The sequence below is a fragment of the Panthera leo genome, chromosome A3, assembly GCF_018350215.1.
Source record: "Panthera leo isolate Ple1 chromosome A3, P.leo_Ple1_pat1.1, whole genome shotgun sequence".
Classification (NCBI taxonomy): Eukaryota; Metazoa; Chordata; class Mammalia; order Carnivora; family Felidae; genus Panthera; species Panthera leo.
The window spans coordinates 44,608,951-44,636,199 of NC_056681.1; the positions used below are offsets into that span (position 1 = coordinate 44,608,951).

At 40.0% G+C, this 27,249-nt stretch overlaps 1 protein-coding gene across 2 annotated transcripts in view; it reads left to right on the forward strand.

The window, feature by feature from the left end:
* Positions 1–27,249, forward strand: part of RIN2 (Ras and Rab interactor 2) — a 223,719-nt gene that overhangs the window by 64,051 nt on the left and 132,419 nt on the right. The window contains exon 1 of one of the 2 annotated variants that reach the window (XM_042931728.1): positions 17,188–17,372. The exons of the other annotated variant lie outside the window; for it this stretch is intronic. The gene's annotated coding sequence lies outside the window, so the exon portion shown is untranslated. Of the gene's footprint in view, positions 1–17,187; positions 17,373–27,249 lie in introns of those variants that run through there. 2 annotated transcript variants of the gene reach the window in all.

Genomic DNA, 27,249 nt, shown 5'->3' on the forward strand with positions numbered 1-27,249 from the left:
GCCAACACATCAGCTTGTTGTGTTTCTTCTCCTTCTAGCTGTGTAGTTGTGTTTGTGGTGTCAGAACCCCATTGCCAAGGATGTCTCACCCTGCTTGATGAGAAGGAAGACATTTTTTTATAAACCCCAACTCACCTGTAAACATTTTAAAACTCTCTGCTCATAACTACAAAATTCCTGGCCAGACTAGGTGTCTCACTCCGAACAGATGCAAATGTAAGGATGATGTGAGAATTCTTGCTCTTGGTGCTCATCACTGCCCCTTCTCCAACCAATTCCTCCTTTTGATTGGAAGTAAGATGAGAACAGTACCACCTCTCACTGCTTGCTCAATCTTCTTAGGGTTGAGTCTGCCAGCGTGGTAGGTCAGGGGTGTGTCATATGCAATTTCTATCACAACGATACTGTGAGAATGTGGGTGCACAGTTGAATTTCCCATCAGTTCGGTCTTCCATCTTTCTTCCTGATTTCTGTGACAGAAATGAATCCCTCATTTCCTGTGTTTGCCAGGGGCTGTGGTATCCCGCCATTACAAAAGCACTTCTTTTTTTTTTTTTTTTTTTTTCATTCATCTCCATTATTTCCCAACATGAAAACTCATGCATGGCTGCATAGATTTGCTAGCTTACTGACTCTCCAAAACAAATGAACAAAATCCACTTCTTATGAGCAAAACGTGACAAAGTTTGTCTTTCATTTGTTATGTTCTAATGAGGCCCACTCATGATCCTGTGAGGTTCTGTTGAGCCAACCATTTCCTCCTCTCCCTCTAGATCCAGTTTTGCTTCTCCCTGACTCTGCCCTCTATTGTACCTGGACTGGCCCAGCTACACTTTCTCAGGCCCCCTTTGTTAACTGGCTTCCTGCCAGGTTTGGCCAATGTAAAGCCCTGATGGATGGAAAGAAGGGAAGAGCCAGGGCAATTTGCCAGCCTTGGTGTATTAGTGATTCAGATTTGTGCTGCAGCAAAAATCACTGGGGTCATCACTGGAGAATACTTACTTACATCAGAAAATGGTAGGCCCATGAATGGTAAGGACTAGTGAAATGACTAATTGCCGGATGAAAAGAAGCATTGGTGGGAGGTTCATGGAGGTTATGGTTGATCTGGGTCTTAACGAGCACATGGATGTTTTCCTGGCAGTCACGACAGACATGCTCAGAAGAGGAACAAGTAGATGACTGGTTATGGAGAAAATGGGGAACAATCAGGTAGGACTGTAGAACAGAAGGCATCAATCATGAGAGATGAAACAGAAGAAAATATGTTGGTTTCAGTGCATGAAGGACCCTCTGGAATAACCTTGCTAAGGAGTTTGTACTTTCTCCTATAGTTGAGTTCACTGTAACCCTAGAGATCTAGAATTGGGAGGAGCAAGAAGACCAACTTATATTAGCACAACTTATATTAGCACAACTCCATTCATAGTCTACTTTGTCTACCGGGCTTCTACAGAATATTGTATTTGATGAAAGTGTGCTGTGGCTTAGAAAGTTCCAAGTAGCGCTGTTGTGGGTGATAGGAATGGATTGTTCAAGGTATTTTGATACATACAACTGAATCGCCTCTAACTGGCTTATGAAGGAAGGGATATTGAGGAACAGAGTTCTCAGAAGCATAAAAGGGTTCAAGAAAAGGGCTCTAGGTTGAGCTTCCCAAGTGACTTGCAGAGTGACACAACAGAGTCAGCCTGCCAAGTGTCAGTCAGCTGGTGAATCGGGAGATTCCCTCCCCAGCTGTCTCAGAGCCACACTAGCTCTGCCACAGCCACTGGCCCCGCCTCTGTCCCTGCCTCACTCAGTTCCCAGAAAAGCCCTTCTGCTTGGCAGAAGCTAAGTCACGTGACTGAGTCCCAGCCGCAAGGAGGCCAGGAAATGAAGATTTTGCTTTATCTTCACATTCTATGTTACAAAAAGAGGGAATTATCCTGTAAGACATTAGCAAAGTGTGGGGAGTATGGTCAAAAGATTTGGGGCATACCCAAATGACAAGTGTCCACTTTGAGAAGGCACTAGTTTTTTGTTTTTGTTTTTGCTTTTGTTTTAAGGGAGAGCATACAAAATGATGTCTGTTCAAACTGCTGTAATGTAATACCACAGTTATTATAAATAATGGAAATTCATTTCTCACGGTTCTGGAGGCTGAAAGTCTGAGATCGGGTGCCAGCGTAGTAGGGTAAGGCCCTCTTCTGGGTGGCTGACTTCTGTTGTATCCTTACATGGTGGGAAGCATGAGGGAGTTCTGTGAAGCCTCTTTTATAAGGACACTAAACCCATTTATGAGGGCTCCACTCTAATGATCTAATCACCTCCCACCTGCTAATACCATCACCTTGGGCATTAGGTTTTCAATATATGAGTTTAGGGGGACACAAATATTCAGACCATAGGAGATGAATTTTTCATATAAAAATATCATTTTGATGAAATCACTCGGTTTTTCAGCCAAGGCCAATCCTGATGACTGTGTATAAGGTCTGTGACCACTGGTGTCTTTAGTTAGCCTCACATTTTATTTTACCAGGTTTTCAGAATGCAAGTTAGTTCCTTAACTTTTATGCCAGGTCACAAGTCCTTTCATCCTTATATGGCAAAACCCTGGAATCCTTTCCTGGACCCTTTCTAACTCGTCATTCTATTTGTTTTTTGTTTTGTTTTGCTAAGTTTATATATTTGTTTTGTGGGAGAGCCTCAGAAAGAAGGAGGAAGGAAGAGACAGATTCCCAAGCAGGCTCTGTACTGTCAGCGCAGAGCCTGACCCGGGGTTCTATCTCACAGACTGTGAGATCATGACCTGAGCCAAAATGAAGAGTTGGACGCTTAACAACTGAGCCAACCAGGCGCTCTCTCTCACGTGTCATTCTTGTGCAGTTTGGTGAGGACCCTCTGCTACCCAAGATACAGAGCTCTCCTGTGTCACATGAGGAATACCCTCATAATATAACAATCAGTCATCAATCCCAGCCCTTTGCAATATTGTTTCCCATTGGCTGTAACATACAAACAAATGTTTATCGCAACCTATTCAGGCCACTAATTCAGTCTCCAGGACCCTAAACATGGTTTGGATGGAATTTCCTATTCCTGTGGAATAAAGCATGTGCAGTTGCCGTATGATGTGTCTCTGAAGGAAGCCTTAAGGCAGCCTTAAATGTCGGCCCTTTGGTGCTTCAGCTGCAGAGAGCTGCCTGACTGGTCCAAGGTCATTGTCATTCTTGGAGGCACCCACATCCAGTGACTGATAGCAGGGAGAATACAAAACCCAGCTATCTCAGCCCAACTCAGGACAACTCTGACCGGTATTCTAGCTCCCTGTGGGGCTGGCTACATCTGTCCCTCAACTCCACTTCTCCCTCTGCCTCTCCTGCTTCCTCCACTTCCATTCCACAGGCGTCTATCTCATGGGTGCTCCTTAATAAACCTGCACAATGTGTCTCTGAGTCTGTTTCCTGGGGACCCTAATGTACAATAGTTAGCATCTGCCTGCGAGAAGCACATAACGTGCCATGTGCCAAGCAAATGCTCCACCCATCAAGGGCATTCAATTCCCCAGAGAAATATGCAGCTGCCAACTGCTCTCAACCAGGTGACGTCCTGGTGTTCAGAACTGGTTACACTCATTCAAAAACTCAGTGTAAATTTTACATTAAAAGAAAAAATAACCTGGAAAATTTTTGAGCTCTAGTTAATGATACACATGATAAAATATTTAGGGAAAAGAATAGGTGTCTGTAGTTTTCTTTGTAATGCACCCAAAATCAGATGGATGGATGACTGAGTAGAGAGATGGATAGATGGACAAATAGGTGATAAAACAAGCATTGTAAAATGTTAATGGTAGAATCTAGATGGTGTGTATGTGGGTATTCACTGAAAAAAATCTATTTTGCTCTGTTTGAAATTTTTATTATAGAGTATTGGAAAAACAACTTGGTATGGTTTTCCTAGGAAGGGTAGACTGGCAACCTTTTATGAATTTATTTCCAAAGTGAGGATAAGCCTATCTACTATTGAAGATCCTATCAGTGTAATTTCCCTGATAACTGAATCCATCATTTATTCAACAGACATTTATTGAGCATGTACTATGAGAATGTATATACAGTAGATGTTCCAGGAAAGATAAAGGAATATAAAAGGTTTATTCTGCAATTTTGTTACAGTAGATAAAACAAATACATACAAAATGTTAAATAATAATAGTTTATATCACATTACTCTTAACATAGACTTTTAAAATGTATTTATTGGTTCTAATGGTTCTAATTGGTTCTAATCGGTTATGTTTCAAGCAATTAATAACAATAATAGCAGCCACTTACATTGTGCTCACTTTGTGCCTGGCCATGTTCCAGGGGCTTCATATGTTTTGATACATTTCATCCTTATACTTGTGTGGCAGAGTTCCAACTAAAGGGGGCGTGATTGACCAAGGAGCCAACTGCTGTACTTTGTAATCCATCCCTGAATTTCCCAGCTAGGGACCATGCCCCACAGGGATATTAAGACCGGCCCATTCCTAAGAGACACATAACTCCTACGACAGCTGTCGCTCCCTCCATGATTCTCTGGGGGCCTCCTCAGACTGCATGGTGGTCAAGGATGCTCCACCCTTCCCCATGCCTCTCCCAGCCTCCCCAGACTCCCTTCCCATCTCCCCCATGGGCATATCCCCTAATAAAATCTTCACACAATTGCTCCTGTCTTGGTGTCTACATCTCAAAGGCCCCGGACTAACACAATACTGTCCTATGAGCAGTACTATTATCATCCATTTTGCAGGTGCAGAAACTGAGACACAAGGAAGTAACTTGCACAGGGTCACACAGCTGAGGTGGAATGCTGACCTGTGTCTCTGGTAATTTATTTCTAAGAAGAGGATATTCTAGGGCAGGTCTTGAATATTCTGAGTTGGGCAGGCAGTCTCTAGGGTTTATAATTAATAATGATAAAAATAATAATATTGACAATTCCTGCATGTTATTAGTGCAGGCATGGTACATTGCATACTTCAGCCAATTTAATCCACACATCCTTATGGTAGGTGCTAATATCTCCACCCACATCACATACCCACTAAAAGTATGGGTCCTCCTCACTGGAACTCTGCTTCAGGGTCTTGCTGTCTACCTGAGATGCAAACAATAGATATTCATTTTAGAGGAATGGAAAGATATTGGGCATTATGGCTGCCCCACCATTATTATTACCATTTATTGCTTGTCATATGCAGATATTTTTCTTAAAGCTTTATTTGTCCCCATTTTACAGATGTGGAAACTGAGCCTTAGAGAAGTTAAGTAATACTGAACATAAACCCTACGTGTGCACACATATACACACAAACATGCACACAAACACATGTGCACAAACTGTAAATTACAGAGCTGGAGTTTTAACCAGCTGGGGTTGCTGAGTCCAAAGCCTTTACATGTAACAGCAGCAAAAAAGGAAATGCTTGAGAATGAATTTAACTCAAAAACCATGAGGAACTGTTCAAAGAAAATTAAAATGCCTCAGGGGAAAATAGAGGCACTGAGATATCAACAAATTTTAGCATTATCTCTTCCCTAACCTTTGATAATTTCGTAAGTGAGAAACAGCTTTTCACTGTCAGTTCAATTTGCATTTTTATTAGTAGGAAATTTCAACAGCTTCAAATTAACCACATATCTTTTCTATCCTGTGGCGTGTGTGTGTGTGTGTGTGTGTGTGTGTGTGTGTGTGTGTGTGTTCCTGTTCATAACTTCTGCAGATTTCACTGTTGGGATTTTAGAACTTTTTATTGATTTATCTGAATTAATTATAAATTAATTGTATTTTGTCAAACTCCTAGCAAATGTTAAACCATCCTTTTACTTTGCCTTTTAATTGTGTTTATATGTGTGTTGATGTACGAATACTTAATTTTTCAGTGTAATTAAATTTATCAACCTTTTCCTTTTGATTCTTTTTTTTTTTTTTTTTTTTTTTTTTTTGCATGGAAGGGAGTGTATGCTGACAGCGATATTTCCTATTCAGAGATGAGAGAGATATATGCCAATATTTTCATCTGGTTTAATTATTTATATATTTAATTCTGTAATATCTGAAACGTATATCAAGTTGGACTGGGGGAAGAAAAAGAAAGGCTTTATTCAGCAGACTGAAACAATAGCTTTACAAAAAATCAAGTTTTGGTTTGGCTTTGTTTTGCCAAAAAACCTTCAGAGATTTTTGAAAATAAAATCACACAATGAGGCGCCTGGGTGGCTCAGTTGGTTAAGCGTCCAACTTTGGCTCAGGTCATGATGTCATGGTTCTTGAATTCGAGCCTTGCATCAGGCTCTGTGCTGACAGCTCAAAGCCTGGAGCCTACCTGCTTCAGATTCTGTATCTTCCTCTTTCTCTGCCCCTCCCCTCCTCCTCATGGTCTGTCTCTCTCTCAAAAATAAATAAACATTAAAAAAAAAGAAGAAAATCACACCTTCTCTCATTGGGAGGCTATTTTGTTCTTCTTTTAATATGAAGTAACTTTTGCTAGCTACCTTCTTACTTATTTTTAAAATAACAGATTCTGCATGGTCAGTCTTAGTCTTATCATACTACAGGGAGCTGCCTTTGCTCTGTGTCTTGAAGAATAGAGGGATGCCCTGGGGGAATAGATGCTATGATTACTTACCTAATTTACTCAGTCAAGGGTAAGTCATTTCCTCAATCAAATCCAGTGACCTTAATAAGACCATAACTTTTTTTTTTCCTTTCAAAAAATTGAGATATGATCCTCATGGCATAAAATTCACCTTTTGAAAGCATACAATTTAGTGGTTTTCAGTATATACATAAAGTTTTGCAACATTACCACTGTCTAATCACAGAACATTTCCATCACCCCAGAAAGAACCCCCATAACCATTAGCAGTCATTTCCTATTCCTCTTTTCTCCCAGCCACTGGAAACCATTAATCTATTTTCCCCTGTGGATTCACCTATTCTGGACACTTTATATAAATGGAATCATATAATATGTGGCTTTTGGTATCTGTCCTCTTTTGCGTAATGCTTTTTGAAGGTTCATCTATGTTGTAGCATATATTATTGCTTCATTCTTCTTTATAGCTAAATAATATTTCATTGTATGAATATACAGTAGTCCTCTCTTTTCTATGTGTGATACATTCCAAGACTCCCAGTGGATGCCTAAAACTGTGGATAGTTCTGAACTTTATATGTACTACGTTTTCTCTATACATACATACCTATGATAAAGTTTAATTTATAAATTAGGCACAGTAAGAGATTAGTGACAATAATCAATAATAAAATTGAACAGTTCTAGAAATGTACTGTAATAAAAGTTATGTGAATGTGGTCTCTCTCTTAAAATATCTTAGAGTACTGTACTCACTCTTCTTGTGATGATGTGAGGTGATAATATGCCTTCGTGATGAGCTGAATGAGGTGAATGACATAGGCATTGTGTCATAGCATTAAGCTGCTGTTGACCTGATGATAAGTCACAAGGAGGATCATCTGCTTCTAGACCATGGTAGACTTAAGTTAGTTGAAACCACAGAAAGTTAACCAAGGATGGGGGGGGAGGGGAGGATGCTGTACCCCATTTTATTTATCTGCTCATCGACTGATGGATATTCAGATTATTTCCTCTTTTTGGCTATTATGAATAATGTTGGTATCAACATTCCTGTGCCAGCTTCTGTGTGGCCATGTGTTTTCAGTTCTCTTGGGTATATACCTCAGAGTGGAATTGATGGATCAATAGGGGAAATTTATGCATAATTTTTTGAGGAATTACCAAACTGGTTAACATTTGCACCATTTTACGATCCCACCAGAAATGTGTGAGGGTTCCAGTTTCTCCAGATCCTCAGCAACACTTATCATACCTCAGTTTTATTGTGGCCATCCTGGTGGGTGTGAAGTAGTATCTCATTGTGGCATGGATTTTCATTTCCCTAATGACTAATGATACCGAACATCTTTTCATGTGCCTATTAACTATTTGTATATCTTCTTTGGAGAAAGGTTTATTCAGATCCTTTCCCCATTTTTAAATTGGTTTATTTGTCCTTTTATTGTTAGAGTTGTGCAAACTTTTAAATAAATTCTGGATACATGTCTGTAATCAGAGATGTACTTTGTATTGTAGCTTTGCAGTAATTTTTTAAACCAGGAAGTTTCAAATTCAAAGTTGAGTCCTCCAAATTTGTTCTTTTTCAAGATTGTTTTGGCTATTCTGCATCCCTTGCATTTTGGTGATTTCTACAAAAAGCATTTTGAAAGGGATTGTGTTGAATATGTAGATCAATTTAGAGAGTAGGGGCCATCTTACTGTCTTACAACCCATGAACATGGACTGTCTTTCCTTTTGTTTCCATTTTCCTAAATTTCCTTCAAGGATGTTATGAAGTTTTCACCATATGAATCTTACACTTCTTTTGTTCAGTTTATTCCTAAGTAGTTTATTCTCTTTGATGCTATTCTAAGTGGATTTGTTTTCTTCATTTCAATTGTTAATATATAGAAATACAGTTACTTTCTGTGTATTGATACTCTATCCTGCAACCTTGCTAAACTTCTTTATTGGTTCTGATCTGTTTTATAGGTTCCTTAGGATTTTTTTATATACAAGATGTTCTCTGTGAATATAGTTTTACTTCTTTCTTTCCAGTCTGCATGCTTTTTATTTCCTTTTATTGCCTAATTGTCCGTGCTAGAACCTCCTCTACAATGTTGGATAGAAGTTGCAAGAACAGAAATCCTTGTCTTGTTTTTGGTCTTAAGGGGAAAACTTTTAGTCTTCCACTATTAAGTATGCTGTTAGCTGTGGATTTTTTATGGATGCTCTTAATGACGTTGAGGAAATCCCCTTTTATTCCGAGTTTGTTGAGTATTTTTATCATGGATTAAATTTTGTTGGTTGCTTTTTCTACATCTCTTGAGATGATCATATATTTTTGTCATATAATTGATAAGTAGAACTGTAAGATATTTAAAGTATACATATATGATTGGATATATGTATACATTCTGAAAGGATTCCTCCTATTTAATTAACACATCCATCACCTTAATTTTATCTTTTTTTCTTTTTTGAGGTGAGAACATTTAAGTTCTGTCTCTTAGCAAATTTCAGTTATCAATACAGTGTTATCAACCATAGTCATCGTGTTATATATTAGATCCTCAGATCTTACTCATCTTATAGCTGAAAGTTTATACACTCTTACCAAATTTCCCCCTAATTTCTCCAATCCCCAGTCTCTGGCAACCACTTTTGTACTCTCTGTTTCTATGACTTTGGCCTTTTTTTTTTTTTAAGAAATCACATATAAGTGATATCATGTAGTATATGTCTTTTTCTCATTCATCTCACTTAGTGTAATGTCCTCAAGGTCTGTCTGTGCTGTTGCAAGTGGCAGAATTTCCTGTTTTCCATGACTAATATTTCTTTTCATAAACATACAAAATCATCTTTATCCATTCATCCACTGATGGAACTTAGGTTGTTTCTATGTTGGCTATTGTGAATAATTCTGCAATTAGTACAGATATCTCTTTAATATCCTGTTTTCATTTCCTTTGGATATATACCCATAAGTTGGATTGCTGGATAATGTGGTAGTTCTGTTTTTCACTTTTTTGAAGAACATCCATAGTTTTTTCCATAGTGACTGCATCAATTTACATTGCCATCAACAATGCACAAGGGTTCCCTTTTCTCCCACATCCTTGTCAACACTTGTACATTGATTGATTTTTGTATGTTGAACTAACCTTGCATTTTGGAGATGAATCCTCCTTGGTCATGGTATTTAAACCCTTTTATGTGTTGCTATATTTAAATATAAAATTTTAAATATAAAATGGTTTTATAGTTGCTATTATTTTGTTGAGGATTTTTACAGCTGTATTCATAAAGGATAATGACCTGTAGTTTTCTTGTGATAACTTTGTCTGGTATTGGTATCACATAATGCAACCTCCTAGAATGAGTTAGATAGTGTTCCTCCTCTATTTTTGGCAGAGTTTATGAAGGATTGGTGTTAATTCTTCTTTAAAAAGTTAGTAGAATTCATCAGCGAAGTCATCAAGTCCTAGGCTTTATATTGTGTGTAGTTTTGGGTTGTTGTTTGTTTTTACTAATTCAGTGTCTTTTTGTTATAGGTCTATTCAGATTTTCTATTTCTTCTTGAGTCAGTTTCAGTAGTTTGTATCTTCATGGGAATTTGTCCTTCCATCTACATTATCTAATTTGTTGGTAAATGTTCATAGTATTCTCTTGTAATTCTTTTTATTTCTGTAAAGTAAATGGTGAAGTCTCCTCTTTCATTCCTGATGTTAGTAATTTGAGACTTCTTTCTTTTTCCTAGTTTAGTCTAACTAAAGATTTGTCAATTTTACTTATGTTCTTAAACAACTTTTGTTTTTGTTGATTGTTCTCAATTTTTCTATTCTCTAATTCATTTATTTCCATTCTAATCTTTCTTTCTTTCCTTCCACTTGTTTTGGGTTTAGTATACTATTAAAAAAAATTCTTGGGGTGCCTATGTGGCTCATTTAATTAGGCGTCCGACTTGATTTCAGCTCAGGTCATGATCTCATGGTCAGGAGATCAAGCCCTGCATCTGGCTCTGTGCTTGGCATGGAGCCCGCTTAAGGTTGTCTTTCTCCCTCTCCCTCTGCCACATCCCCACTTATGTGTGCTCTCACTCTCTCTTCAAAGAAAAATGCTTAAGGTGAAGTGTTATGTTTAGGATTTGAAATCTTTTATCTATTTTAATATAGCCATTTTATAGCTATAAATGTCTTGCTAAGCACTGCCTTAGCTGCATCTCACAAGTTTTATTGTGTTGTGGGTTTTTTTCATTCATCTCAAAGTATTTTCTAATTTGCTTTATGATGTCTTCTTTGATCCATTGGTTAGTTGAGTGTATTGTTTAATTTAATTGTTTAATTAAATTGTCAATTTAATATATAGGAATTTCCCAATTCTCTTTCCACAATTGATTTCTAACTTATCTATTATGGACAGATATTTGTACGATTTTAATAATTTTGAATTTGTTGAGGCTTCTTTTATGGCCTAGGATATCATCTGTCTTCAAGAATGTTCACTGTGCACTCAAGAAGAATGTGTATTCTGCTATTGTTGGATGGAGTGTTCTATAGCTATCTGTTAGGTCTGCTTGGTTCATAGTGTTGTTCAAGTCTTCTATTTTTTTATCTTCCAATTCTTCTACTTATTAAAAGTAGGTATTGAAATCTGCAACTGTTTTTTTGCTACTTGTATTTTGGGGCTCTGTTGTTTGGTGCATATTGTATGTCTTCTTGATGGATTGACCATATTATCTTTATAAAATTTTCTTTGCTTCTAGCAGTAATTTTTGTCTTAAATTCCACTTTGTCTGATATCAGTATAGCTCCTCCAGCTTTCTTTTGGGCACTGTTTGCATAGTACAATTTTTTTCCATTTTTTTACTTTCAAGCTATTTGTGTCTTTTAATCTAAAGGGTATGTCTTATAGAGAGCATATTAGTCAGGGTTGTCCAGAGAGAAACAGAAATAATAAGGGATAGATAGATAGATAGATAGATAGATAGATAGACATAGACACATATTATTTTAGGAATTGGCTCATATGATTTTAGAAGCTTAGAAGTCTCATAGTCTTCTCTATACAAGGTAGAAAACCAGAAAAACTGGTGGTGTAATTTAGTCTCAGTCTGAAGGCCTGAAAACCAGGGGAGCCAATGATGTAAATCCAAGTCCAAAGGCCTTAGAACTGGGGGGCTAGGAGTAGGGGTAACAGTTTAAATCCCAGTCTGAGTCTGGAGGCCCAAGAATCAGAAGTACCAGTGTCTAAGTGCAGGAGACGATGAATGTCTTGATTTAAACTGGAAGAGCATATTTGTTCTTCCTTCACTTTTTTGTTCTATTAAAGCCCTCAGTGGATTGGATGATGCCCACCCACATTGGTGAAGGTGATCTTCTTTATTCAGTCTTCTGGTTCCAATACTAATCTCTTCTGGAGGTATACACATAGACACATCCAGAAATAATACTTTGCCAGCTATCTGAGCACTTATTTGCCCATTCAAGTTTCATACAAAATTAGTCATTATAGAGAACATATATATTGATCTTTAAACAAAATGAGGGTTGGGGGCTGACCCCTCATCTAGTTAATAATCTGCTTGTAACTTTTGACTCTCCAAAAACTTAACTGCTAATAGACTACTGTTGACCTTGATGATAACATAAATAGTCGATTAACACATATTTTGTATGTGAATTAGATACTGCATTCTTACAATAAAGTAAGCTAGAGAAAATAACTGTATTTATTTTTTAAAAAATCTGTGTATAAATGGATCAACACAGTCCAAAGCTGTGCTGTTCAAGGGTCAACTGTACTTGGATTTGTGAATTTCTTCTGCCATTCTATTTTATTGGAGTGAGTGCATTTACATTTAAAGTAATTACTGGTAAGGTCGGATTTACATCTGTCATTTTGCTATTTGTTTTCTACATGTCTTATGCCTTTTTGTTTCTCTCTTCCTCCATTACTTCCTTTGTTTGTGTTAAATAGATATTTTCTAATTTTTTAAATGTTTATGTATTTATTTTATTATTTTTATATGAAATTTTTTGTCAAATTGGTTTCCATACAACACCCAGTGCTCATTATTTATTTATTTTTTGATAGAAGGAGAGCGCAAGCAAGGGAGGGCAGAGAGAGAGAGGGAGACACAGAATCTGAAGCAGGCTCTAGGCACTGAGCTGTCAGCACAGAGCCTGATGTGGGGCTTGAACTCACAAACCGTGAGATTATGACCTGTGCTGAATTCAGACGCTTAACTGACTGAGCCACCCAGGCACCCCCTAAACAGATATTTTCTAGCATACCAGATTAACTCCCTTCTTGGTTCTCTTTTTTAGTTATATTCTTAATGTTTGTCCTGGGAATTACAATGAACATATTAATTTATAATAGTCTAGTTTGGATTAATGCCAACTTAATTTTAGTAATATGTAAAAACTGCTTCTATATAGCTCTGTTTTCTCTGTGTTAATATTGTCAGACATATTACATCCTTATGCTGTAAACCCATTGACACAGTTTTACAATTAGTGTTTTATGCAATTGTCTTCTAAATCAGATAGGAGAAAAAAGCTATTTCAAACAAAAAGACATTTGTATGGCTCTTTACATTTTTCTATGTAGTTACTTCTCCTGGTGCTCATTACTTCTTCATGTGGATTCAAGTGGCCATCTAGTGTCCTTTCATTTCAGCCAGAGGACTCCCCTTAGTAGTTTTTGTAGGGCAGTTCTGGTAGCAAAAGTTCTCTCAGTTTTCATTTATCTGGAAGTATTTTGACTTTTCCTTAATTCTTGAAGGACAGTGTTATTGGATATAGAATTCTTGGATGACAGAGCTTTTCTTTTGGAACTTTGTATATGTTATCCCCCTGCCTTCTGACCTGCATGGCTTCTGATGAGATCATATATCCAGGTCAACAGACAAGATAGGAGGTAGCAGAGCTTGCTACTTTTCACTTCTTCACCTTTCACAGAGAAAGGGCATGTTCCCTAGTAGCGACAAGAGTCTGGGGCTGCTCTTAAACGTTAGATACCTGAGGATCCCTGAGTCCTGGAAGAGCTTGCAAGTCTACTAGGGGGAAAATATGAGGCAGGGAGGGAGGGAAGGAGAGAAAGAGAGAGAATTTTATATATTAAGGATCCTGCAAAGAGGGATAAATTAATAGAAAGGATAATGTCTACCTCTTTAAGTATATTTAAGAAAGAAAAAAAATGAAGAGGGAGAAAGAAAGAGAAGGAAAGAAAGAAGGAGAAGGAAAGGAAAAGAAAAGTTGGACACCCAAAGAGTACATACCATATGGTTGCATTAAATGCAATTCAAACAGGTAAAACTAAATATGAGGATAGAAGTCAGGATAGTGGTTCTCTTTGGTGGTGTAACTGGGAAAAGACAAGATAGAGGCTTCTGGGAGGCAGGGAGTTTTTAAATCTTGGTTTGCAGGAGTAAACATGTTTACAAATTTATAGAGAGCTGTTCACTTAAGACCTGTGCATATGTGTCACATCAATCCCCCAAATTCAGGGGAAAAATAATTTTGGAAAGATATATTCCAAACTATAAATAGTGAGGGGGCAGGAAAAGTAGAATTATGGGTGGAAACAGGATGGAGAATGTTACTATGTGTATCTGTTTGGAAAAAAAATTTTTCCTGCAATGATTGTGTATTAGATTAAAGGGATTTCTGTTTTGAAAAAAATATTAAATGAATAAATAAGTGCTGGGGGAAGGAATGCATTTAATGGGCAATTTGGTGCTGGGAGAATATGAAGAGGGAATGGGGGTCTTTGGGCAGTGGATGTTGTGAAAAGCAGGGAAATTTCACAGGACTTTGGGGAGGACTGTGGTTGTAGCCACTCCCTTCCCCACTGGGCATCATCCGGGGGCCTGGAGCTGACTGTTTCCATTCAAGTCTCTTTCCCCTTATGACTAGGGGAAATCACACTCCCAAACATGGAAAAATGTAGAATGATGGCCTGGATAAGTCCATTGCAGACAGGTTTGACACTGTTTGTGGCCTGGGGGATTGTATAGCCCAGCATGTTTTGGCACACCCACATTCCAGCATCCGTTTTTCCAAGGTGGGGTATGGCTCTGGGTTCAAGGCTGATGCTGGGGGTGTCACCCCACCCACTCCATAAACTAGGTCCCTGGGGAATCTCACCCAAGCCTTCTCCTTTTGTCCTGTAACTCCACTCAGTGACCTGACGACACAAGCTGGTCAGCTTGGTGGGCCTGTGAGGCCTCTGCCATCAGTTTTGATCTAAACATGAGTGGGACCAACCTGTTTATTAAGAGCAGGATTCCAGCAGGAACTGTTGGATGAGATTGTTTTCCCAGTGGGATGGACCCAATTCTGATTGAGTGCACGTGCCCACACCCATCACCTCATGATGTACCTGACATTTGTTCTTATGCCCTTGTCTGCTTTAACCTATGCCTTACCACCATGTGATTTTCAAGGGAGGAACAAGATAACAGGTGAGGAAAGCTGCTGTGTGCAGAGTCCCTTTTGTCAGTATATAACTGCCCTGATACTTATGAAGGAAATACAATAAAGGCAAGGATGGGGAGGGGCCTCCTTTCTCATGACATTGACAATAATGGCCCTTATACATGCTTTCGAGCTTGCCTACAGCTTTCATGATCCCTTTTACTGTCCCAACCCTGCTTTGTTTACCTGTTACAGATGAAGAAATGGAAACTCAGGGAGGTTCAGTCACCTGCTCAAAGTCACAAAACCAGTTCAGTGATGGAGTAGGACATGTCTCCTGGCTCTTGGCCTAATGCTCTTCCTCCGGTCGACCTTCTCAGAGTCTGCTGTGCCATAAGGAATTGTTTGAAGAGACACTATTCTGTCTCATCCTTCCAGTCAGCTGCTGGAGGATCTAGTTCAACCCTCACACCTGACTTCTCTCCTAGGCCTTTCATTTCATGCTTCAGACACCCATCCCTCCCATGCTTCCCACTTCTCCTGGTGTGATGGGACTTCCCCTTTGCCATTCATCCTCTGAATGAATCGTGTTGTTACAATGAATGTGTATTATTTCTATAATCAAGGGAGGGGAAAAATACCACAAGCTAATATAATATTTCAAGACCATCAATTTCAAGACCTCAAATTTCATAAACGAAGGCACTGAAACTCAGAGAACATGCCTGGTCCAAAGTCACACGATATTTTACCAGTAGAACTGACCGAGTCCAGATCTCATGGCTTTTGTCCCCATGGCTCTTCCTCTAGTGCCGTGCCCCGGTAAGAGAGCAATCAGGCTTGGCAGTCTTACCTGAGCAGGAGTTTGGAGTTGGTTGTTTCTCCATCCTTCATAAGGTGCCTGGGTTTCCCCTATGTAACAGGGAGCAGGCAATGTCTGGGAAGACACAAAATGAAGCAAATAAGTACTCCTGATTTGTTAGGTTTTTAATATACAAAGACACATCATCATTCCCTTTCCATCCTTTCCTTCCCTACAGTTTCCGGGAATGTTTTAAAATTGTTGACGCAGCCCATTCATAGGTTCCTTTCAAGGCTAAGTTGCCGTGCTCCTTGGTCCAACCCAAAAATATTTATGAAAATTAAGGAGATGTTTTTACATATCTGGTCACACCCTGAATTGCTGGGAGAGAGTCTCCATCTGGGATGGCTAGCAGGTGGTCAAGCCTCAGACCCATACAATTGCATTCCCTGGGCCCAACAGACACGCCCTTCCATGCAGGTTTCTCAAGGTCCCCTTGGGCGTCTCACCGTGCTTGGGCTTTTCCAAAGTAACCCATCAGTAGATGCCTTTTTTTTTTTTTCTAGAAACCTACAGATTTAAAGTCTTAAAATGTGGTTACAGTATTTTTGTTGTTGAGAGTTGACACATAAGTCAGATTCCAAAGAGTTCCCATCATCTCCAACATGGGACTTTTGTACCACTTTCTTCTTCTCTGGCTCCACCCATTCCCTAAGAGTTTTGTTCTTTGGGGGCATTTGGTCATATGGGCCATATTGAAGCTTTCATGCATACCAGGCAAGGACTTTTTCAAAAGGACTTTAATAGGTTTTTTGGCATTGCTGCCTTGAACATGAGTTGACTTTTGTTCTTTCAGTTCTGTTGAAATGAATTGACTCCATCCCTTCACCTGGATCTGGGGGCACAGATGCTGGCCCATAGGTTTTGCTGACATCTGGAATAAAAATGAAATGATTATTTGAACCATAAAGGTGAAGTTTCTTTTTCTCTACCAGTAAATGTTTATGTTTATTTTGGAAGATGATCGAGTTATCCTCATTGTGAAGTGGCTTATCGTGTGATGAAGATGACCTATTGAAAGATCAGAACATTTGGGAGCCTCCCACACTGGAAAATCTGGGGGACACCCTGCGCCTCACGTGGAAAGCGAGGGTCTCAGAATGACAGGAGGCCATGGAACTCAGCTGGTGTTTGTCAGGAGCTCCTCTGTCCCTCCACCGAGGGAGGGTCCTGTCAGGAGTGTTTGTCAATTTGCTAATAAGGCCCTTGTGATGTAAGTGCTGGCAATGGAGAAGGGTACCAGGGAGACATAGGATCGGATGGCACAGTGTTTGGGAAAGCTTTCTGGAGGGAGGCAGGGCTGGAGAAGGCTCTTGACTGAGCGAGGTTCAAAAAAGCAGAAAGCAGTTGGGGAGAGTGGCACAAAGCATAGTCGAAGGCTGTGGAGGCTCCCATCAGAGGTATATGGAGCATTTTTGTGAGGAGAGTGAGCACGGTCTGTATCGTTCTGGAAGACATTCCAGGATACCCTAGGGTAAGTTTAATAATTGCTTCAGATACTCTGCCACCTGGAAAAGGATTGAGTGTGTCACTTGGCCAGTTGTGTTCAGACCAGTCAGGGCTGCCTTGTGAGTGGACCAAGGGGGTATTCCAGCTGAGCGCCTCACACTCACCCCCTTTAGCCAAAGCAGCTTTGCCCATATCTGGTGAACTTCCACATAGAATTTCACTTGAAAAAAGCGATGAGCTGCAACTGAAAAGGTTGGAATTCACCAAGCCAGCCTACTCATCATAGCTTAAATAAATATAGGGAAACTGAGGTTCAGAGGAAGGAAGCAACTCCTTCCTAGATTATATAGCGAACCCAACACAGCTTCTCAATTAACAGAGCTTCTATGCTGTCCAGCTAGTCAAAGACAGCTTCTCTTACAACTGATCCAAGAATCTCATACTACCACACCCCACCGGCATGTTAAAAAATGAAATGGTAAGCAATATTAAAGAAGAGAATCACTTTCTTTGAGTTTCTTTTGAGAAGAACTAGTCTTAGAAGTAGAAAGTTATTCTGACAAAATCACTTTCAGTTTTCAAAATATTTTCAAACACAAGGTTTTGACTTCATAAAAAATTTTTTTAATGTTTATTTTTGAGAGAGAGCAGAGTGCGAGTGGGGGAGGGGCAGAGAGAGGAAGACACAGAATCTGAAGCAGGCTCCGAGCTGTCAGCACAGAGCCTGATGCGGGGCTCAAGCCCACATACTGTGAGATCATGACCTGAGCCGAAGTCAGATGCTCAACCGCCTGAGCCACCCAGGTGCCCCAAGGTGTTGACTTTATAAAGAATACATTTTTTAGGGCCATAAAACATTGCAATGGAGTGTCATGGCTCATTTATAATTTTCTGTACGACATGGTTCAGGTAAATTAACAAGATTCAGGGTACAGATAGCTTAAATGGGGATGCTGAAAGAATAAACTTAGTTTCCTGATTGTCAATCAGAGTTAAATCCTCAAGTATGTCAGGTTCCAAAGCCACAATAATTTAAGAGAGAATAACTCCAGAAGTGATGTCGATGGAGTATTTTTCCAGTTTGGCTGGTAAGACTGGAAATAGTTTGTAATTACAGTCCTGTGCTCTTGGGAGCTACCCATTAAACACTTCATCATCCCAGATATTTAAAGGATAAAAAATATTGCTTGCCTCTGAATCTGGGGTCAACTATTCTACCAAGATATACACTAAAGGATCAAAGCCTGTCAATAGTGAACTGAAAACAGTAGAACACAAGCTGAAACGTAATCGTTTTTACTTCTGCTGAGTTCTTTTTCTATTGCCAATGGTGTGTAATTATGACATTCAACATTAGCCTGTCACAATTCCGCAGTTATCTTGGTGACTTAACGTTATGTCTACTGCAGGCGGCACAGGCTCCAAACCCAGGTAGGCATGTAAACAGGCACACAACTGGTGTATGACAACTGGGAATGGCAGAGACTGGCCAACTGGGAACATCCATCCCCTTCTGTGGGGGAGGGGATGTCTACTGTTCCATCCAGCTGACTGTTTGTCACTTGGGGGGTGTAGGACCTGTGTTCCCAGCCCTTGTAATTTTTCAGAAGTTACCAGAAATTCAGATTTGTCGATAATTGGCAACGATTCGGTTTTTCTTTTGTTTCTTTGTTTTTGTATCACTGGGCAGACCAGAATTAGTATTTGGCCCTGCAGCCAACCTTCTTTTCTTGCTAACTAGAACAATGACATTGCTGAGTTGCCCAAGATATTCTGAAGGCAATTCTCATCAATTCCTCTTTTTTTTTCTTTCCTCCTTCATCTCAAGTGTTGTTTGCCATTTGTTTTTTAGCTTGTTTGTTAGTATCACTTTCCCCCCCTCACAAAAGTCCAGAGAGTCCTTCCAACTTATTCTGCTCTATCTCGTGAAGCTGTGAGTTTAGGTAGTTAGTTCTGTGCTTTCTGTCCTAGGGATAAGTTACAAGCAACAGTTGCACGATTTCTGAATGCAATTTTTCATTTCACATGTTAAAGAATCAGGGAAGCTGATGTAGAAAAATACCTCTGCATTTGAGGGAGAGGAACCCAGGCTAGCAGCAGGATCAGCAAGGGGTAAAGTTGCTGGAGCTCCAGCTTTGGAGAGCCTGAGGGTGTTCTAGAACTGTGCTGTCCCACACTGTAACCCTTGGCTACATGGGACTGTTGAGCACCTGGAGTGTGGCTTGCACAAATTGAGATGTGTTGTAAGTGTAAAATGCACACTGTATTTGGAAGCAGTATGAACAAAAGAGAACATATTTCATTCTTTATATTGGTTACATGTTAACATGATAATATTCTAGATATATTAGGCAAATAGAATATTAAAATTAATTTTACTTCTTTATTTTTATTTTTTATTCTGGCTGCTAGAATCTTGTAAATGACATCGGTGACCCTCATTGTATTCTACTGGGTAGTGGTACCCTAGAACAGGGGTCTGCAAACCTTTTCTGCAAAGGCCCAGGTAGTAAATATTTTAGGTTCGTCAGGCCATAAGGTCTTTCTTGTAACCGCCCACTCTGCCATTCTAGTGCAGAAGCAACCACAGTGTGTACATGAATACATGTGGCTGTGTTGCAATAAATTGTAATTTACCAAAATAGGCAGAGGCAGATGTATAGATTTGCTGACTCCTGCTTGATGAGAAGATAAAGACCAGTGGGAAGGAGGAGATGGGGTTGCTTCTGAGGGTCTAGTGGCATTCTGCTTGTTGGTCTTGATGTGGGAAACAAAGGCAGAGAAAAAAATTAAATTTCCTTACAACTTACAGCCCATTGATAAGTCCTTGAGACAGGCAGAGTGACATTCCTCTAGGAACTCAGCTACCTGGATGATGACATTTTGCTAAGGGCAAAAGGCAATCTTAGTTTCACATTATCCTGACCTCCAGGATCCTGTAAGTCTTCTTTAACGAAACTTCCTTTATCTCTACTCCTCCAAGATGTATGTTGGCATTCATACTCCAAGCTTATGGCCCCCGGATATACATCTGAAGTGTCTTGTGACTAAGTTTTTACTAAACAGTAATAAATGACCTTTTCGTAACAGCAGCCCTTCAAGGTCTTGGAAGCCTTGTTTCCAAAATGTCTTAGAGACTTATGCTGTCCCTAACTCCCTCCCAACCTGAAGGTATATTATCAGTCACTCTTCACAACCCCAGTACAGCTCTTTCTGCCCATAGCCCCTATGCCCATGTTTTAATAAAATCACCTTTTTGCACCAGATTGTCCCAAGAATTCTTTCTTGGCCATCAGCTCTGAACCCCACTTCAAACCATATCAGTCTGGGTACTGGTTAAATGGGTATGCTAAGTTTTTGAAAGTTCATCAAGCTGTTTCTGTGTCATGTGTTTATTTTTCCATATGCACATATAATGCTTCAATAAAAAGCTGACTTTAAAAAAGCCAGAGATGTGTATCTGCTCTTGTCAATCAGTGACAGTCCTGTTCCCACTTTAAGAGCGATGCTATTTTTCCTGTTTTCCACTGGTAGTCAACCATTAAGTTGTCCCACACAATTGGCTTTTCCCCCAAGCATCTGTAACTCCTGTCTTACTGTAACATTCCTTCTGTACCATGGTCGCTACCTTTGGGAGAATTGTATAGGGACAATAGTCAAGCCCCTGGCCATTTGGGGAGGCATAAGGGAACAGAATTCACTGGATTGCAAAAGCTTAAGCTTTTAGAGCTGCATATGCTTAAGCCACCAGATTTCACCAATTAAAAAAAAACAACAACAAAAAACCAAAAACTTCTGTTTCCCTATGAGCTCATCCTGTCTGCAGAATGAATAAATGGGTTTAATATTTTGTCATTTAAATATAGGCAGTCAGCAAAGTATGACTTTTCCTTCTGGACCTCGATGCTGACCAATGATCAAGGCTCTTGTGCATGCCTGCTCAGATCTAAGGAGAGAGCCTAAAAGATGGGGGCTGAGGCCTGGGCACAGGAGCTCCATACAGGTTCAGTAGCTGAGACAATGTCTTTCTACCCCTAGCGCTTTGCTCCTTGCTTCATCGAAGTCACAGAGAGAGAGCTTCCAGAAGTGGAAACATTTTTAAATAAATCTTTTAACTTTTCGCCTGTGGATACAGCTGCGTTGACACAAAGCCACGTTTGAGGCATGATGTCTCGGAAGCCTGGCACCACGGAGTGTTTTTCTACTGGGACCCATAATGGCTGGCTTTTAAGAGTGGTCCTGTGTTCAGTTTTATCAATGTGGTGCTTGAACTGGGCCTTCAGCTGACCTCCAAAAGGAAATAGTTTTAAAAGGAAGAATTTTAAGTCTGCCAAGAGTCAGATAATGGCACAGCACAGAAAAAAGCAAGGGTTTGTGTTTTATATTAAAATACAAGTCTCTTAATGGCTCAAAAACAGCAGCCTCTAGAAAATGTGCAGCTTAATATACGAAGCTAGAAAATACAGTTTTAAAGATCGAAAATTTCCCTCTTTTTTCCTTGTGATTTATTGGAAAGAAGCAAGTTCTTTCCTCCTGAACCTTCTCCTACCTTTATTTTTGGTTTTATACAAGCTGACTGTTCTCTTTAAAGTAAATTTCAGAGTACTCTGAAAAAGTCCATGCTGGGTTCATAGCCTCGTGCCTGATGAGTTTTCAGCCCAAGCTCTACAAAAATGTGCTTTGAGGACAAAGGCCATTAATATTTGGTTAATTCTGTATGATCAACTTCTTTCCCACCTGCACATCCCTCTTTTTCACCCAAAGAGTGATACAGTGAGGACCCTGGGAGACGAGGGGGTGGGTTTGCTCACTGTCTCAGTGCATCAGGCGTGCCTTGGTGGAAGTTGTCGTCTCTCAGAGTGATCATTTATGAAGAGAAATAGTGTGTGTCCCCCTCACTATTGGTGTGGACTCTGGCTGGATGCTAGACAGGGGACATAAGCCGACATTATAAATCACTTCCGGGGAGATGTGATCTAGAGTTCTCAGAAACCAGTTGGCCTTGTTGGTCACCTTACTTTCTGTTTGTGGCAGTCCCGTAAATAAGTGGAGCTGCAAAGAACAGCTTAGGCTACAAAAGGAGGTCTGGGAACCCTGAAATCAGTGGAATTGTCACCTACGTTTTATCATCCAACATGTGCCTCATGTGCTATATGTCCAGTTACAAGCAGTTCTTTTTTTTTTTTTTTTTTTTTTTGATGTTTTTATTTACTTTTGAGACAGAGAAAAAGCAGGAGCTGAGGAGGGGCAAAGAGAGAGGGAGACAAGAACCAAAGCATACTCTGGGCTGTCAGCAGAGAGCCTCCATGTGGGGCTTGAGCTCATGAGCTGTGAGATCATGACCTGAGCCAAAGTGGGACGCTCAGCCACGTGAGCTACCCAGGTGACTTGCCTTTTTTTTTTAACTTTACTTATTTTGAAAGAGAGAGATGGAGAGGGAGAGGGAGAATGTGGGGGAGGGGCAGAGAAAAGGAGACACAGAATCCCAAGCAGGCTCCGAGCCAAGCCATCAGCATAAAGCGTGATGTGGGGCTCGAACTCACAAACTATGAGATCATGACCTGAGCTGAGATCATCACCGGAGCCGAGATCAAGAGTCAGATGCTCAACTGACTGTGCCACCCAGGTGCCCCTAATTGGCAATGCTTGTCCCACTAGATGGTATGTAAAATAATGGTGCTCTTACTATCATTGGTGACTTAGATGCTGTAAAATTTAGTATTTTTTCACTAGAGCATTCTATCGATTGGTCGTCAAAAATGGAACTAGAATTATGAATGGAGTAACTCTAGATTTGCAGGGTGGCTAGTAATGAAGAAACAGGAAGAGAAACCACTCTTTGGCTTTTTAAAGCCTTTATGTACAGTGGGGTATTTTAGCCTCTATCCACCCTCATTAAAAAAAAAATGTTAACATATAATTTTCATACAGCAAACATAAAATCTTAGATGTACAGCTCCATAGACTTTATGCAGACAGAGCTCTGTAGCAGACCACCACTGTAACTAACACTCAGATCAAGGTAGAAAGCATCTGTATCACCCCAGGTAGTTTCTTTGTCAATAACACTCCCAAATGAGAATAGCCATTATTCTGACATCATCAATTCACTTCGGCTGATCTATGTTATAAAATACATACACTTTTGTGACTGGCTCCTTTTGCTCAACGTGTTTTTGCAATTCACTCATGTTATGGTATATATCAATATCAATATTGTTCCTTTTAATTCCTGGGTACTTACCCATTCTATGAATGTGCACAATTTTTTAATCCATTTTCCTGTTAATGGATATTTAAGTTGTTTCTAGTTTGAGCTATTGTGGAACTAAATTGTCATGAATATTCTTGTACTTATGTCTTTTTGTAGACACATGCACTCATTTATCGTGAAGTAGCATTCCTTGTGACAGGGTAGGCATAGATATTAGTAAATATTCCAGTTTGCAGAAGTAGCTGGACCCAATTTTACTCCCACTGGCAGTGTGTGAGAGTTCCAGTTGCCCCACATCCTTGCCAACACCTGACGTGGACAGTCTTTGAAATTTTATCTGTTCAACTGGTTATGTAGATATATCTCATTATGGTTTTAGTTGACATTTTCCTGATGAACAGCAATATTGAACACCTTTTCATATGCTTTAGACGTGTATATTCTCTTCAGTGAAGAGCTCATTCATGTCTTTTGCTCCTTTTAAACATTTCTTTTGTCTTTTTCGTATTGTTTTTCAGGCTTAAAAAATACATATTCTGACCATAGGTTCTTTGTTGGGTGTATGTATTTAGAATATCTTATCCCATTCTATGACTTGTCCATTCACTTTTTAATGATGTGTTTTCTTGAATAGTTTTTAATGTTAATGAAGTCTGATTTGTCTTTTTTGCATGGTATATCCTTTTAAAATGTTCTTGTTGTCATTGTTGAGATGGTTCTTGCTTTTTATGTCCTATTTAAAGAAATCTTTGCCTATCCCTTAGTCCCCTGGTCTGATAACCTGTTTCTCAGGCCAGTTCAGCTGCATGCCAGAGTCAATGTATTTTCTTGAATAGGGAGAATAGAAATCAGTCCAGGCTAAATCTGGGTGAAGCCCAAAATGTGCCAGAGGTTAAGTTAGGAAGGTGAAATCAGCAGATGTGCAGAATAGATTGAAGCAGAAAGAGGCCCGACACAGTTAGGTTTTTGGTCCAAGGAAAGAGGAATTCTAGAGACTTTGTGGTTGGGTTGAGCAGATAATTAATTCTATTGCTTTCCAGCCCACATTGTATCTCTAAGAGTATTTTGAGAATCTTGTCAGACTCCTTCCTAAAATTAAACTCTTTGATGTTCACAGCTTCTAATTTATTGTCCAGAAACATTGAAAAGTTGACAAATTTCTGTTTTAGGGACATGTTAATGTCTGGTGGCCATCATTTTTCTTCTAAGTGCTCAAAACCCATTATCTTAATAATCCTTTTTTGGCCATATTCAGGGAGTAAAACCTCCACTTAGAATAACATTTATCCATCCAAAATCCTCTCACTCTCCCCCCATTTTTTATAAGTTTTCCTAAAAAAAGATCAATGTCAATAATTCCGTGATCTCATCTGTTTTCCTACAGTCCTGGGTAAATGTTTGGGTTTGCTTGTCATAATGAGACCCTGGCAGGTCCTGGACAGCACTGCCCAGGCAGAGGGGACTGGTGCCAAGTGGGAGTTAGCAGGAAGCATAGGACATGCAGAAGGAGGGTGGGCAGCTGTAAACTCTGTGAGAGACAGAAACCTATGTCCCAAACAAAGTAGGATTGGGATCATGTAGCAGCAGCTGAGCTGAGACCCAATGGCTCAGGAGATGAGCTCTGGAGGCCATGGGTCTGTGTGGTTTTCCTGGGAAGGGAGAATAGCTGTATACTGCGAATGTACCTCCCTGCCAGGCTATTCCAAGTGTTTTATCCTTGAAATGTTGGGACAACAGAAATGGAGCTGAATTTCCTAAATGACCGTAATTGGCAGGAACAAGATGGGAGTAGCCACTCAACATCCAAGAAGGTGAGCTGGATGAGGCTGCAGAGATGCCCTCGGCCGTGCACTCTGAAGAACAGAGTAGGTACGCACGGTATAGTAGAAAAAGAGGACTCTTGGGACTCAAACATACCTGGTTCTAATACTGGCTCTATGACCTATTAACTGTAGGACACTAGGCAAGATGATACCTGCATCCTGAGATCAATAAGAGGATCAAATAAGGTTGTATAAAAAAGTATAAAATGCGAATTTTCCCATTTTCCTCCTATTTCTTCCCTATGCTCCACCCAGGGGATAGCTTTCAGTCCTTGTCTTTCTTGCCCACTTTGCAGCACTGGCCCAATTGAACAGTCACAATATTTTGAAACAAAACCTTCCTTTGGCTCCCAGTTAGACCCCCCCCTATTCCATGACAACAGTTACCATGTTGTATAAATCTGCTAGGCCTGCAATAACATGACACCACAGACTGGGTGGTTTAAACAACGTAAATTTATCTTCTCACAGTTCTGGAAGCTGAAAGTCCAAGTTCAGGATTCTGGCAAGATTGGATTCTTCTGAAGCCTCTCTCCTGGGTTTGCAGATGGCCATCCTCTTGCTCCCTCTTCACTTAGTCTTTCCTCTGTGTGCGTGCATCCCTGCTGTCTCTCCCTGTATGCTCTAATCTCTTCTTCCTATAAGGACCTTCTTTTTTTTTTTAATTTTTTTAACGTTTATTCATTTTTGAGAGACAGAGAGAGACAGAGTATGAGCAGGGAAGGGGCAAAGAGAGAGGGAGACACAGAATCTAAAGCAGGCTCCAGGCTCTGAGCTGTCAGCACAGAGCCCGACTCGGGGCTTGAACTCACAAACTGTGAGATCATGACCTGAGCCGAAGTCGGACGCTCAACCGACTGAGCCACCCAGGCCCCCCAAGGGACCTTCTTATCAGACCAGATGGATTAGGGCCCGACCTAACAGCCTTAGTTTAAGCCTCTTTAAAGGCACTATCTCTTAAATACAGTCACATTCTGAGGTTTGGGGGTTAGGGCTTTAATATATGAATTCTGAGGGACAAAATTCAGTCCATAACACATGGGTGTGCTGACAACTCCCACACTTGTTTCTCTAGCATGTTCCTACCCATCCTTAAAAGCCAGATCCATTGATGTACCTGCCTATACTATACTTCTACTATACTATACTACCCTGATCTTTCCTCCTGAATGTCCTGGCAACTCAAACTCAACAATTCCAAAATCCAATTCATTATCTTTTCCCTAAATCCTTCCATTTCTTGCTAACTTGTGGATTCATATAGGAGGAGCTGTATCTCATATGAGTCTTACCAGTTTGCTGAATCTGTTTGAATAGGAAAAACCAAGAAGAGCAGCCTGGATGTCCCAGGAGAGGGTAGTACAAAATATAGCATGGTTTAGGCATGTAGCCTTTGGAGTCCTCTGTTATCTCTACCACTTACTCCTTGTTGACTTGGAGAACATTATTTTACATTTTTGTACCCCATTGCAGGCTGATTCGAATGGCAACCTCACCTGGATGCTGTGACAATTATATGAATCTGTATATGTGGTGCCCAGTTTGGTACCTTGGGCCTTATCTGTTCAGTTCTTACCAGCCTTACTTCTGGCTCCCAGCACTTGCATCTCTGACAAAAGAGAGCAGGAGCAGCCCTCAATCAATGACTGATGAGTGTTGGTGTATAAATACCCCAGCTCCCTCACCTTTCAGATGGGATTACTCTAAGGTTTGTGTTGGATGCTGTTTGCAAGAGTTTCCCTATGAAATTAAACTCCAGTGAAATTGGCTTGAAATCTATCCTGTCCTTCTGTGTGTCACTCCCCATTCACCTACCAGCATTTCCTGGCATCATCTCTCCTAGAAATTACCTGCTCTGGAATCCC